Raw genomic sequence first — 15423 nt, forward strand, 5'->3', positions numbered from 1 at the left:
GGCTCATACCATGTTGCATAATGTGAATTTTGGCTCATTTCATGTTGCATAATGTGAATTTTGGCTCATACTGTGTTGCATATTGTGAATTTTGGCTCATTCTGTGTAGTGTAACATAAATTTTGTTTCATTCCGTGGGAATTTTGGCTTATTCAGTGTGGCATAATATATAAGGGGCACCAGTACTAGACAGCATAAGGGGTCCTACTATTGTGGTGCATTATGTGTATAAGGGGTATACGATGTGGTACACTACACTTATGGACATGCCCCCTTTTGGGTTCCCCGCCCCCTTTTGAGTGCCCATGCTCCCTTATTCTGGAGTGCGCCAAAGGCACGCGCATAATTACAACCTTCCCTTTTCCATACCCCCACTTCAAAATTTCCACTTCGACCAATGTGTGTGTGTATATACAAGTGTACATACAGCCTGTATGTACACTTGTCGCCTTGATATGGAATAAATCTTCTTCGTTTTCTCATCTAAACCGTGAGTGCTGGCTTGTTTTGCTTTTTCCAATGAGCTGGAAAAGCGAGTGCCTTTATGTTATTTTACAGCCTTGCACCATCTATTCATTCTGTACTATGGTTTTGAGTGCTGTCATTTTTGCTCTTTTTTATATATATATATATATATATATATATATATATATGACCCTCCCTGTATTTGTGTCTGTATATGTAATCTTTCCAAGTATATGTCACCACATGTGAACCACAATGTACAGTGCATCAGGAAAGTATTCACAGCGCTTATTTTTTTGCACATTTTGTTATGTTACAGCCTTATTCCAAAATGGAATAAATTAATTTTTTCCCTCGACCCCCGGGCCTAGATGGGGGCTGCGTCTCGCCGGGTGTGCTGCACACCCACTGTACTCTGATATCCATGACAGTGATGACATCCACGGACCTGACTCTCCTCAAATAGTGTATATAATGCTGCCCCTTATTTATGGTATACTGGGAATATTATACCGAGTAGCACAGGGAAAGAAAAAAACATTATTACATGGGGCACCAGCTCTGAATATGAAAAAATAGTTTAAGTCAGACAAATACAAGTCACACTAGTTTAAAATAAATAAGTACATAGTCATTCTACAATAGCGCCCACTCATGAACCAAACAGAAATTAAACAAAAACTATTAATAACATGATACTAAAATGATACTATATTTACCTTTTTCTCCAAAGTTTGAAAAAAAGCAAATGCAAAAACCACAAAAAATACTCTTTGCATTCATATCTTCAGCCTACAAGTAAAGAAATATATATTTGTAATTAAAGCCAAGATGTTTTTTTATTATTTGTAGCAACTACTGTACCTTTTGGTTTCTTATGTACCATACTGTAACCATTAGTAAGATTGTGGGCATTACCATTCTATCGATAGATTAGGTGTCATTAACCGGTAATATATTTAGTAAATATTAGGAAGTGATACAATTATACTGGATGACATGAGGTTTAAACAATAACAAATAAAAAAAGTGCAGTTAGCTGTTAAATGTTTACAAGTGATGTTCATCTGTTGCTTTGCTGGTGCCACATTTTATAGCCTTCAACAATTGTGTGGCTTCCCATTGAGTAGCCACATTCATTCTGTAACTAAAGGGCCCTACACACTTGAAGACCTGACCAATGAGAAAGATGAACAATGTGGAAGATGAACAATTTCCCTCGAACTTCCCAGAGCCCTGACAAACGAAATTGAGTGTACACACTAAGCAATTTTTCAAACAATTTGAAAGACGAAAGATATCTTTGGAATTGGCACCTTATTTACATATTTTAATATTCACACCTTGATTATATATATATATATATAAACAAAAAAGTCCAGATGCTCTCTGAGGATATCTCAATTCAGTTTCCTTCAGAAATCTTTCCAAGAGTTCTTTGCTCCTTTTGGGTTCTTCCACTTGTAGCCTGGAAATATATCCTCTTTTGGATTTGAAATACACAGTATGCTTCTACTGTATCATGGGTTTAGGCCCTGTCTCACTCTTTTGAAGAGACAGGAACCACACCCAAGCATATCAGTTAATAAACACCTGGGGAATTTCTTAACATTTAATTTACATATGGACAATAGGGGTGCAAGGAAAAGTGCGACCACAAAAATTTTATATAAACAATAGACTAGAACCCACAGCACTCATACATCCGCGGTGCCAGTGGTATTTGGGACCACACCATTTAAATAAAAAAATCATACAAATGCAGCACTCACCTAATATTAACACTTCAAACTGTAATTCAACTGATATGCTTGGGTGTGGTTCCTGTCTCTTTAAAAGAGTGAGACAGGGCCTAAACCCATGATAGAAGCATACTGTACATTTAAAATCCAAAAGATGCCTGAGAGCAATGCTCAGATTTTTGATAGTCAGTGTAGAGACTGACCAAATGGGAATGGCCGTGAAGTGGCTGTTCAGCTTAACAAACTATTGCAATATTTTGGAACTAACATTCCTGAATTCAGATGGATTACAGTTTGAAGTGTTAATATTAGGTGAGTGCTGAATTTGTATGATATATATATATATATATATATATATATATATATATATATATAGTATGTATTGTCCTGCACTCATATCAGAAAATAAACAACAGTGAGGTGCTCCCTAGTGGAAATCTCCCTCAACAGGTAGATCCACAATATTTAAACAGGTATCCAACAATGTGGAGGTGCACTCGTCAAGTTCAACCAGTCATCAACTTCAGTTTGTTCACAACAGCTTTATTTCAGTCGATATTCGGCTCTTTAGGTCGACGTTTCGATCCCCATTCAAGGATCTTTCTCAAGATAAGCTTCAATTTACATACATTATTTCGAAAGCATCATATATTGATTACTACAAAAAAACAGAATAAAAACAAAATAACCACACATTTAAAGGAACAAACACAAACAAAAAACATGAATGGACTACCACACTCAGATAGCATTTACATGCAAAAAAACTCTTAACATCCACGGTGTTTCAAATACCATGCCTCTGTTCATACCTGCCAGGTGTGGACACCAGCACCAATTACTAATCATTTAACACGAGTGTGGGGTATAGGATTTTCAAAAATGTGCAGCAGCTGTTATATATGAGAGGGTGTCAGTAACAACATACACTTACTTAGAAATCAATATGCCATGTTCAGACAGTCAATATGCTGTACGGTTTGTCAGTCTTACTTCAAACGGGATTCTACAAAAATGATTTAAGCACATATATATATATACAAACATATATCTACACATATATACAAACAACCACATGTGCAAAACCACATATGCTGTTAGACTAGATAGTCCACAAAAACCAAGTGCCACCAGTGAGACAACATAGACTGTAATACTTACTAGTTTGGTTACTTAAACTCACAGTCATGGAGCGACATAGACAACATTGGAAATCACTGTAAAAGTAATATCAACAATTCATACATCCTTTAATGTCCACCAATGTATGTAAATCTCCTAACTGCTCCTCCATATGTAATTCAGTACTCACCCAAAGTGCAAGAGATGCTGACACCCTCTACAGCCACACAACTAACTGACTAAAAGACCGGTCTTATATACCCATAAACCGGAAGTACCGGAGCGGACCGCAATAAACACCCCTTCATACTTTCCAACTTCAGTGTGCAAGTCCCGCTAACGCACATTTATCCACAGCCAAGAATACTTTACTGGGCAACAGCAGAGACCTACCGCGCTGTTCAACACAGCTCGGAAAGGTCATACCCCTGATCGCGCCGCGCGTGAAACGCAATGCGTTCCACAGCCCGGCGTCCGGAAGTGCCATGTTCAGTGGTATCACGAACTACGGAAACCACTATAGGACAAAAAGGTCTCATATTCCATACACGGTCATACTCAGCTCCATTACTCAGGAGCTCTATGTTGCCACTTAAATGCCACAATGTCCCACCTCCAGTACACAACAGTGCACAAAATAAAGAAGAATCTCCAATATAGCCCAATGTACAGAGCATAAATCTCTGGATAGTACCTCAGTTATCACGGAATTATTATATTCCAGGGACTTATCTAAAGGATACAAAATCGGGTAGTTCCGTATCTACTAATGGGGATGAATACTGTTACTGTGTATATAGGCCCTCATTCCGAGTTGATCGCTCGGTAATTTTCTTTGCATCGCAGTGAAATTCCGCTTAGTACGCATGCGCAATATTCGCACTGCGACTGCGCCAAGTAATTTTACAATGAAGATAGTATTTTTACTCACGGCTTTTTCTTCGCTCTGGCGAACGTAGTGTGATTGACAGGAAATGGGTGTTACTGGGCGGAAACACAGCGTTTTCGGGGCGTGTGGATAAAAACGCTACCGTTTCGGGAAAAAACGCAGGAGTGGCCGGAGAAACGGGGGAGTGTCTGGGCGAACGCTGGGTGTGTTTATGACGTCAAACCAGGAACGACAAGCACTGAACTGAACGCAGATGCCGAGTAAGTCTGAAGCTACTCTGAAACTGCTAAGTAGTTTGTAATCGCAATATTGCGAATACATCGGTCGCAATTTTAAGAAGCTAAGATACACTCCCAGTAGGCGTAGGCTTAGCGTGAGCAACTCTGCTAAATTCGCCTTGCGAGCGATCAACTCGGAATGAGGGCCATAGATCAACAATATCCTTAACTCGCGCTGTAATTAAATTCGGCAGCACCTCATGAAAAAATCTCCCTGCTATTAGGAGATAAACATAGGTTATAGGTACAGTATTCACAGGGCGCACAATAGTATTAATTCAAAATATTAAAAACCAGCGTGATCCAAAAAACAATGTTTTTAATAAAACATTAAATTAAAATCATACAAATGTACAGTATTTCATAAGTACATTGTTCGTTTGTACAGAAACATAGTACTTCATAAATATTTTCATAAAATCCAACGCGCTTTGTCCGTTATGGACTTCATCAGGGGTACGGGTCGTAGTATGGATATGGTTTAAGGTGATCCCCTACAACCATATGGTATTCTCACTGTAGGTTAGGATATTATGTGGTAGAAAATTATCACAATTCTAGGAGTGACAATAACGGATTATGAATTGTCTTCCAAGATTAGGGAAATACCGGAATTTTTTTTTAGAATCAAGTCAATTACACCAAACAAAAAAGTCCAGAGGGATAGGGAATATCCAAAATGCAGAGTTCTGGACCTGTGTGGCTACCTCCTCTCCTTAACCCACTATTATATATATATATATATATATATATATATATATATAATAGTGGGTTAAAAATCATTGGTGGCACAGTGGATGTGGGCTGTTCATTGGTGGGGCAGTGGTGACTGCATTCATTGGTGGGGCAGTGGTGAAGGCAGGAAGCAGGAGGCTGAGCAGTGTGAGCGATAAGGAGACTGAGCTGAGTGGAGACTGAGCTGTGCAGCGTGTGGCTCCTGTCAGTGGCTCCATTCTACCTAGAATGGAGCCGCTGCCGTGGAGGGTCCGGGAGGAGGAGCAATGTCACATTGTGCACATCGCTCATCACGGATCCATACACCACATGGTGGTGGGGATGTTTATATCATTCACAATCATCTGTATCGGCCATATCGGTCATAATTATTGTCTAGTGTGTATGGCCCTTAAGAAAAGACAAAAATATGGGGGATAGTTCTTAAGTATTATATATTATTATATTTATAATGTATATATATTTATACAGTATGTGAATAAATTAATTTTTCCCCTCAAAATTCTACACACAATACCCCATAATGACAATGTGAAAAAAAGCTTTTTTGACATTTTTGCAAATTTATTAAAAATAAAAAACTAAGAAATCACATGTACATAAGTATTCACAGCCTTTGCCATGAAGCTGAAAATTGAACTCAGGTGCATCCTGTTTCCACTGATCATACTTGAGATGTTCTTGCAGCTTGAAATACAAAAAAAAAGAGATAAGAGAGGACTTTCGTGTTTGGCGCACTCTTACAAAACAAAGTAATAGTAAACTCGTATGAGTATGTATTGTTATAGGAATATAAAATTAACCTTTTAATCAGTTCATTAAAATATATTGTCCTCTAGGAAAGTAATTAAAATAAATGAATACATTTTAGAGTGTATTATATTGCGGCAGTGGTAATGGGAATCTATATACAATGATACTAGTCCTAAATTGGACTATTATTAACGCGCACCTTAGTTCATAGGGTATCACCAAAGTTCAATGCTCAAGTATGCAACGATTGTGCTATAATACTTCAACAAATGCATGTCTGAGGTAGTTATGCCCAGTATTGCCCTGAATAGGGCCTAGAAAGGAGAATATTTAATATCTCATGTTAATACCACTGAAGCACCTATACACAGAGTAACTAAAACAGTGCATAGCATGCAGAAAGTATCATGCATCAGTAAGTCATGGTTCTGATCATAATGCTGTGATAAAGGAAATGCCTATAATCTTTCAAAGGATCACCTATGCAGTGGTTAAGCAATGCATCCAATACATGCAGTGCAAGAAATAACAAGCATCAATAGAGCATAATTTCGATCGTTGTCACTGTGTTGAAGAGAATACCTATTACCTCTCCATGCAGATCTGGATCATCTGTACACTGAATAAACAATGCGTATATTACAGAATTCTGATCAAAGTCAGTGGATGGAAAAGAGGTGATACAAATATTGTTAACCAAAAATGACAGCAGGTGCAAAGAGAGTATAAAGGATGAATCTGCTGTCAATGTTAGACCGGAGTGTTCCCGATGCTCCGACCTGCTACACCGAGTATTCCCAGGTGGTCTCCTGCCTGGTACTGACATGGCCCAAAACTGTATAGCTTCCAAGATCAGACGAGATTGGGCATATGAAGTATGGTATGATAGTAGGTAATAGGAGTCCCTATTTGAATTCCTCCAGAATCATTGATGAAAGTTCATGAAAAGATTAACATAGTCATTTGACCTGGGTGTGATGGGTAAAAAGTGGGATCTGCTGTTGGTATTAGGTGGTGGGTCGGAACATACCAGTTGAAAAACTACCGTAGGTAGGGGAGTTCACTGGATCACCAATGAGAGTCCCAGAAAAATGAGAGAGAGAGTAGTGATAGGAGACCCTCTATTCCATTCCATTGACAGCAGAAAAATAGTTCAAACTATAGGCTGTACCAAAAACAATGATGTGTACTATATGTACCATGTTGATCAGTCATATTGAAGTCATTTAAATACCTGTGGGTGGTAGCCAATACACATGCTATTTTGGTCAATGTCACCGTTACCTTAGTTTTACATGGTTTTTGGTACAGCCTATAGTATATACCGTATACCAGCGCTTTTCATACCAGTTCTTTCTATATATATATATATTTTTTTATGGGGTTGAGTATACCCCTTTGAAGAGCAGCAGATATTCTGGTAACTGATAGGTGCCTGGTCATTAATTTGTTTTGTTCTTCCTAGAGCTCGCCGGCCGTCTAAACTGAGCCAAAAAAAAAAGGAGTGGTCCACAAGCACTGTAAAATAATATATGGAGAGCCCTTCTTATCTCTCCACTGAAGTTACCGGAGGTTCTCTATTTCTCCACAGGATTCAATGAGAAGAATGAAACCAGAATATCAACATTCTGTAAGTACTGATTCCTCCTTATTTAAACAAGTGACCCTTCGACTGACCTCAATAAATATGAGGTCAGTCAAAGTTACTCTTTCATTTTTTAGAATTTGTCTAAACTGAGCGATTGGGGAAGAAGGACCCTAGTTAGGGAGGTGACCAAAAACCTGATGGTCACTCTGTCAGAGCTACAGCATTCCTCTGTGGAGAGAGGAGATCCTACCAGAATCACAACTATCTCTGCAGCAATCTACCAATCAGGCCTGTATGGTAGAGTGGCCAGACGGAAGCCACTCCTTAGTAAAAAGTACATGGCAGCCTGCCTGGAGTTTGCCAAAATGCACCTGAAGGACTCTCAGACCATGACAAACAAAATTCTCTGGTCTGATGAGACAAAAATGTAACTCTTTGGCGTGATTGCCAGGCGTCATGTTTGGAGGAAACCAGGCACCGCTCATCACCAGGCCAATACCATCCCTACAGTGAATCATAGTGGTGGGGATGTTTTTCAGCGGCAGGAACTGGGAGACTAGTCAGGATAGAGGGAAAGATGAATGCAGCAATGTGCAGAGACATCCTGGATGAAAACCTGCTCCAGAGCGCTCTTGACCTCAGGCTGGGGCAACAGTTCATCTTTCAGCAGGACAACGACCCTAACGCACAGCCAAGATATCAAAGGAGTGGTTTCAGGACAACTCTGTGAATGTCCTTGAGTGGCCCAGACTTGAATATCTGGAGAGATCTGAAAATGGCTGTGCACCAACGCTTCCCATCCAAACTGATGGAGCTTGAGAGGTGCTGCAAAGAGGAATGGGTCACCTGTACAAAGATAGGTGTGCCAAGCTTGTGGCATTATATTCAAAAAGACTTGAGGCTGTAATTACTGCCAAAGGTGCATCAGCAAAGTATTGAGCAAAGGCTGTGAATACTTATGTACATGTGAATTCTTAGTATTTTTCATACATTTTCAAAAATCTAAAATAACTTTTTTCACGTTGTCATTATGGGGTATTGTGTGTAGAATTATATATATATATATATATATATACACACACAAACAGAAAGTTCAGCACTCACCAAAGCAAGCTCACTTATTTTCACAACATCAATAAATAAATGATGGGGGTTTAGTTAGTGAATTGGCCAATGCACGGAAGCCTGCAAACCGCTCGCCAAGGTACCCCATCTTCATGCAGGTCCTACACTATCACAGAGTCTCAAAAATTAAAACCTAGCAACTGTATCACACATAATATAACTGCAAATATGCCCACTTGGTTTACTGTGTATCTGCCAAATACTCCATGGCTTTTAAAGGTACACTAGTCACCTGACACTGGCTGATAAATTACTAAAGAACAGCTGACTCAGGTTTTAGATAATTGGGCTTGCATAGGGGTGCATGAACAAAGCTTGTGGCCACAGTTAATATGAGTTAACCAAAGATTAACCCTACAATATACCAACAAATTGGTAGTTATATTATGTGTGATACAGTTGCTAGGTTTTAATTTTTGAGACTCTGTGATAGTGTAGGACCTGCATGAAGATGGGGTACCTTGGCGAGCGGTTTGCAGGCTTCCGTGCATTGGCCAATTCACTAACTAAACCCCCATCATTTATTTATTGATGTTGTGAAAATAAGTGAGCTTGCTTTGGTGAGTGCTGAACTTTCTGTTTGTATATTTTTAAGTAGGTGGCCATGGGCTAAATGCACCCCACCCTATGAGTGGTGAGTGCAGACACTGCACCCCACTTCTGGGGTGGTGAGTGCTGTGGTTTTATATTTGTTGGTATATATATATATATATATATATATTTGCAAACTGGAAATGGCAGTCCCCACAATGCGGACCTGGAAATTCACCACAGGATATGAACAATATAAACAAAATAATGGAGGCACTCAGAATAACCGGCTGCTGGTTTGTCTAATTATTTAGACAGTAGCATACATTTTTCAATAAAATAAACATACTAATTGCATTAAAAATCCGTTTCAAAAGTAGCAGGTGAGAACAGCAGGTGTAGCAATTATATTGGTAATAATTCTCCATTATGGACGGGGCAAATGGAGTATAATGTCCTCTATAGACTATAACAATATTTGGGCAGCTGCAACTGATTTGTTGAAATTAGTTATTTAATTAAACTTCAACCACAGAGAAACAGTTTCCTGTAAAATTAGTTGTATTGTCCCAATAATTGGAGTTTTTCCACACACTCAGCAAGTAAGGGTTAACAGTAGACATGAGAGGGCCAGGTTCTCGGAGTACCGGACTCACTCGAACTTTGGCCTCCGAGGCGGGATCCGAGGCTGGCTCGGGACTTCCCGCCTTATTCGGATCCCAAAGTGAGGACAAATCTTCCCGCTGTCGAATTCTTGTGGGTTTTGGATTCTATAAAGATCCCAGGTGATCGGTGCCGTCTTCACTTCGGCTGTGGAGAGTGTACTGGACGGATGTGTCCGTCTCAGAATTGTGTTGTCTGGCATGGGGCGGGTGCACTGTCTGTTGTATCAGTCCACGGGTGCTCTGCTGTATCAGTCCAGGCGGGGTGCTCTGTCAGCTGTATCTGAAAGGGGTGCTCTGTCTGCTGTATCTGAAAGGGGTGTTCTGTCTGCTGTATCTGAAAAAGGGGTGCTCTCTCTGCTGTATCAGTCCAGGTGGGGTGCTCTGTCTGCTGTATTTGAAAAGGGTGCTCTCCTGTATCAGTCCAGGCAGTCCAGTCCTGTCTGCTGTTTCTGAAAGGAGTGCTCTGTCTGCTGTATCTGAAAAAGGGGTGCTCTGTCTGCTGTATCTGAAAGGAGTGCTCTGTCTGCTGTATCTGAAAAAGGGGTGTTCTGTCTGCTGTATCTGAAAGGGGTGTTCTGTCTGCTGTATTTGAAAATTGGGTGCTCTGTCTGCTGTATCTGGAAAAGGGGTGCTCTCTCTGCTGTATCAGTCCAGGTGGGGTGATCTGTCTGCTGTATTTGAAAAGGGTGCTCTGCAGTATCAGTCCAGGCAAGAGTGCTCTGTCTGCTGTATCTGAAAAAGGGGTGCTCTGTCTGCTGTATTTGAAAGGGGTGCTCTGCTGTATTAGTCCAGGTGGGTTACTCTGTCTGCTGTATTTGAAAGGGATGCTCTGCTTTATCAGTCCAGGCAGGGGTGCTCTGTCTGCTGTATTTGAAAAAGGGGTGCTCTGTCTGCTGTATCTGAAAGGGGTGCTCTATCTGCTGTATCTGAAAAGGGGTGATATCTGCTGTATCTGAAAAAGGGGTGCTCTGTCTGTTGTATCTGCAAGGGGTGCTCTGTCTGCTGTAACTGAAAACGGGGTGCTCTGTCTGCTGTATCTGCAAGGGGTGCTCTGTCTGCTGTATCTGAAAGCGGTGCTCTATCTGCTGTATCTGAAAAGGGGTGATATCTGCTGTATCTGAAAAAGGGGTTCTCTGTCTGTTGTATCTGCAAGGGGTGCTCTGTCTGCTGTAACTGAAAACGGGGTGCTCTGTCTGCTGTATCTGCAAGGGGTGCTCTGTCTGCTGTATCTGAAAAAGGGGTGCTGTCTGCTGTATCCTAAAGGGGTGCTCTACTATATCAGTCCAGGTGGGGTGCTCTGTCTGCTGTATTTGAAAAGGGCGATCAGCTGTATCAGTCCAGGCAGGGGTGATCTCTCTGCCGTATCTGAAAGGGATGTTCTGTCTGCTGTATCTTAAAAGGGGTGTTTTGTCTGCTGTATCTTAAAGGGGTGTGCTGCTGTATCAGTCCAGGTGGGGTGCTCTGTTTGTTTTATTTGAAAGGGGTGCTCTGCTGTGTCTGTCCAGTCAGGGGTGCTCTGTCTGCTGTATCTGCAAGGGGTGCTCTGTCCGCTGTATCAGAAAAAGGGGTGTTCTGTCTACTGCATCTGAAAAAGGGGTGCTCTGTCTGCTGTATCTGAAAAAGTGGTGTTCTGTCTACTGCATCTGAAAATGGGTGCTCTGTCTGATGTATCTGAAAAAGGGGTGATCTGTCCATCTGTCCACCCAGGGGCTCTGCCCAGTGTAAAATGAAAATACTGAAAGCTAAAAACAAAACTCCTAAAATTATAAATATTAAAAAAAAAATAGTTTTTGTGCTGTACCCCAGTGTACTATACAATTTTCATTTTATTTTCATAAGTACTGTGACACTAACGTTCAGACCACAGTATATTATTTTCTACTCATACACGTATTGTGCGATGCTGTTGATGAAGGTCAATTGCAGTGTTCAACTACCATTTGTGACTCATACACGTATTGTGCGTTGCTGTTAGTGAAGCTAAACCGCAGTGTGTAATAATATATAGGGGGTCATTCTGACCCGATCACACGCTGCAGTTTATCGCAGCAGTGCAATCGGGTCAGAACTGCGCATGCGCCGATGCCGCAGTGCACCGGCGTATGCCAGATGGCCGAAGGCCGTTGGAGTGCTATTATCAATCAGGCAGAGGCAGTCCCTGGGCGAGGGGGGGGGCAGTACGGACATTTCGTGGGCACGGTCCGGCCAACTGAGGCGTGGCCAAACCGTGCGGGGGGTGGGCCACAGCGGCTTGCTTGGCCGGACCATGCCCAAGACCTGCACTGGCCGGGAGTAACTCCACAAGTACAAAAGCATCGCCGCTATGCAATGCTTTTGTACTTGTGCGGGGAGGATGCGGACACACATGCGGGGTGGGCTAGCCCTGTGCTGGGCATCCCCCCGCATATCTGTGTCCCTGATTGTAGCTGTGCTAAATTTAGCACAGCTACGATCAACTTGGAATGACCCCCATAGTTCTGACTCATTTGTGTGACCCTGTAAGCACAGTGTGTGACACTGTAACTGCAGTCTGTGATATAAAAAATAATATATATATATATATATATATATTTCTGACTCATTTGTGCGACACTGTAACCCACAGGTTCTCAAACTCGGTCCTCAGAACCCCACACAGTGCTTGTTTTGCAGGTAATCCAGCAGGTGCACAGGTGTATTAATTACTCACTGACACATTTTGAAAGGTCCACAGGTGGAGCTAATTATTTCACTTATGATTCTGTGAGGAGACCTGGAAAACATGCACTGAGGACCAAGTTTGAGAACCTGTGCTGTAACCGCAGTGTGATATAAAAAATAATATATATATTTTGATTTTAATTAATATTTTGTGCTGTTTTATCCCACTGTACATCCAGGGACTGCAGCTGCACCATTCATGTAAAGGTGTTCTGTTACTCCACCCAAAATAAAATACATCTTTTTTTGTATATTTTGTGCTGTTTCCTTCCAGGCGTGCTCTGTCCATTTCAGGGTGCTGTGTCAGTAGCTCATATTCTTATGTTATAATTTATTGTCCTATTTTCATAATTCTTCTTATTACAACATTGTGATTCATTTAAATTAATATTATTAATAATAATTATAAATTAACAAAATTTCTAAACTCTCCACACTTGAATAGCGAACTCTATGCATGTCAAATATATGTTTGAGGAACAGAAGAATTTAATTGTACGTAATTTGAAAATATTTTTTAATGGATGATTAGCGAACCTTCTCCATGTCGAATATATATGAGTGTGTGGGAAAACTCCAATTATTGGGATAATACAGCTCATTGCAATTTAATAGTTGAAGCTGCTTTTACTCTCTACTGCTATTAACCCTTACTTGCTGAGTGTGTGGAGAAACTTCAATTATTTGGACATGGGGCGACAGAATGGTTTGAGGTTGGGGGCGCTGAAAAATGACATATTGGAGCTCCCCCAATATCCCCGTCCACACACCCCCGTCCACACCATGTATGGGGTAGCGCTTACCCCTGGGTCCCCGCGGTGACTTCTCCTTTAAAAATTGTGCTTTGAGCTGCCGCAGCGTGCTATACCGATGTGCTCCTGTCTTGCCGGCTCTTCCCAGATGCATTATTGAGAGGAGGTGTGGCCATGCTGAATATGCTGGGATATATCCGCCTCAAAATGCATCTGTGAAGAACCGGCAAGAAACTAATCATGAGTATAGCACACTGCGGCAGCACAGAGCACAATTTTTAAAGGAGAAGTCACTGCAGGGATACGGGGGTAAGCGCACCCCCATCCGTTCCGACGACGCCACTGACTGGGACAATTCAGCTCATTTTACAGGAACCTGTTTCTCTGTGGTTGAAGTTTAATTAAATAACTCCTCATTTCAACAAATCAGTTGCAGCTGCTCGTATATTGTTATAGTCTATAGAGGACATTGGGGGTCATTCCGAGTTGTTCGCTCGTTGCCGATTTTCGCAAATGAGTGATTAAGGCTAAAATGCGCATGCGCATGGTACACAGTGCGCATGCGCTAAGTATTTTAGCACAAAACTTAGTATATTTACTCACGTCCGAACGAAGACTTTTCATCGTTGTAGTGATCGGAGTGTGATTGACAGGAAGTGGGTGTTTCTGGGCGGAAACTGTCCGTTTTCTGGGAGTTTGACGAAAAACGCAGGCGTGTCAGGGAAAAACGCGGGAGTGTCTGGAGAAACGGGGGAGTGGCTGGCCGAACGCTGGGCATGTGTGTGACGTCAAACCAGGAACGAAACGGCCTGAGCTGATCGCAATCTGTGAGTAGGTCTGGAGCTACTCAGAAACTGCTAAGAAATTTCTATTCGCAATTCTGCTAAGCTAAGATACACTCCCAGAGGGCGGCGGCCTAGCGTGTGCAATGCTGCTAAAAGCAGCTAGCGAGCGAACAACTCTGAATGACCCCCATTATACTCCCTTTGCTGGCCATAAGGGAGAATTATTACCAATATAATTGCTACACCTGCTGTTCTCACCTGCTACTTTTAAACTGATTTTTAATGCTATTTTTATGTTTATTTTATTGAAAAATGTATGATATTGTCTAAACAATGCATTTTGTTATATTTTCAAACCAGCAGCCGGTTATTCCGAGTGCCTCCACTATTTAGTTCATATGTAACAAGAACTGACTATCTAATCAAAAAGCTTATGTAATCAGCAAGGAATCTACACAAGAATATAATTACAAACCAATAGAGTTTCATTTATATTTGCTTCACATTATTCCTCTTCTTTTTGATCTTTTAATGAAATGTCTATTGTATGGTCTAAATATATGTGCTTTGCTGATTATCACACGTGTAATTCCTCTGGACTCTTTACATTCAACAAACCTCTCCAATACGGAATAAATAGTATGAACAGAAACGTACCATACTGTACATACATACATATTACAGATACACAAGGTAAAGACATTTGAGTGTCACAACCAAACACATGATTTTAGAATGACATAAATTAAATAAACTGTGTAAATTAAAATAGCCTTACCCTTCTTTGTTACATCTGCGAATCTGTCTCCAGCGAACAACAATCAAGGGAAACGTGTTCTAGCAAAATAGCAAAGACAGTAATTTCTTCTGCACACATGAAGAAAAAGGGGAATTAGTGTAGCTCACAGTATTTATACATAGCATTTGTCATATGACCAGAATTTTCAGAAGGGATAAAAAAAGCTGACTAAACATGTTGCTATCTATTAGTTTTTAAAAATAATAAACAAAAATCTGCTACATAATTCTCATTAACTAATATGCAATTTAATAGTTATTGGGGTGAAAATGGCATTCCCAGTTCTCCCATTCCCTAACTAACCTTCTTTTTAAATTCATCTTATGGGGTCAGAGCTATTCACTGCGAAGGGTAAGAAATGTAATTGCCACGACAAAACATTGGCAATGGCACCCGATCTCGCACCCCTCATGGCCCCCGATCTCGCACCCCTCACGACCTTTTTTGGTGCCAGACTCTCAGATTTTGACTCACAGCCCTATAGGGGTCAGAAA

At 41.0% G+C, this 15423-nt stretch overlaps 1 long non-coding RNA gene and 1 pseudogene across 1 annotated transcript in view; both read right to left on the reverse strand.

Annotated features, from left to right (window-relative positions):
* The window catches only part of LOC135050843 (uncharacterized), a 32461-nt gene extending 17466 nt beyond the window's left edge, over positions 1-14995 (reverse strand). The window contains exons 1-2 of the long non-coding RNA XR_010241868.1: positions 14909-14995; positions 1185-1257 (exon numbers count right to left, since the gene is read on the reverse strand). This is a non-coding gene — a long non-coding RNA (uncharacterized LOC135050843). The remainder of the gene's footprint in view (positions 1-1184; positions 1258-14908) is intronic.
* Positions 6761-6878, reverse strand: LOC135052501 (5S ribosomal RNA; annotated as a pseudogene).
* Positions 14996-15423: the final 428 nt, after the last annotated feature.

This window comes from Pseudophryne corroboree, chromosome 2, assembly GCF_028390025.1.
Source record: "Pseudophryne corroboree isolate aPseCor3 chromosome 2, aPseCor3.hap2, whole genome shotgun sequence".
Taxonomy (NCBI): domain Eukaryota; kingdom Metazoa; phylum Chordata; class Amphibia; order Anura; family Myobatrachidae; genus Pseudophryne; species Pseudophryne corroboree.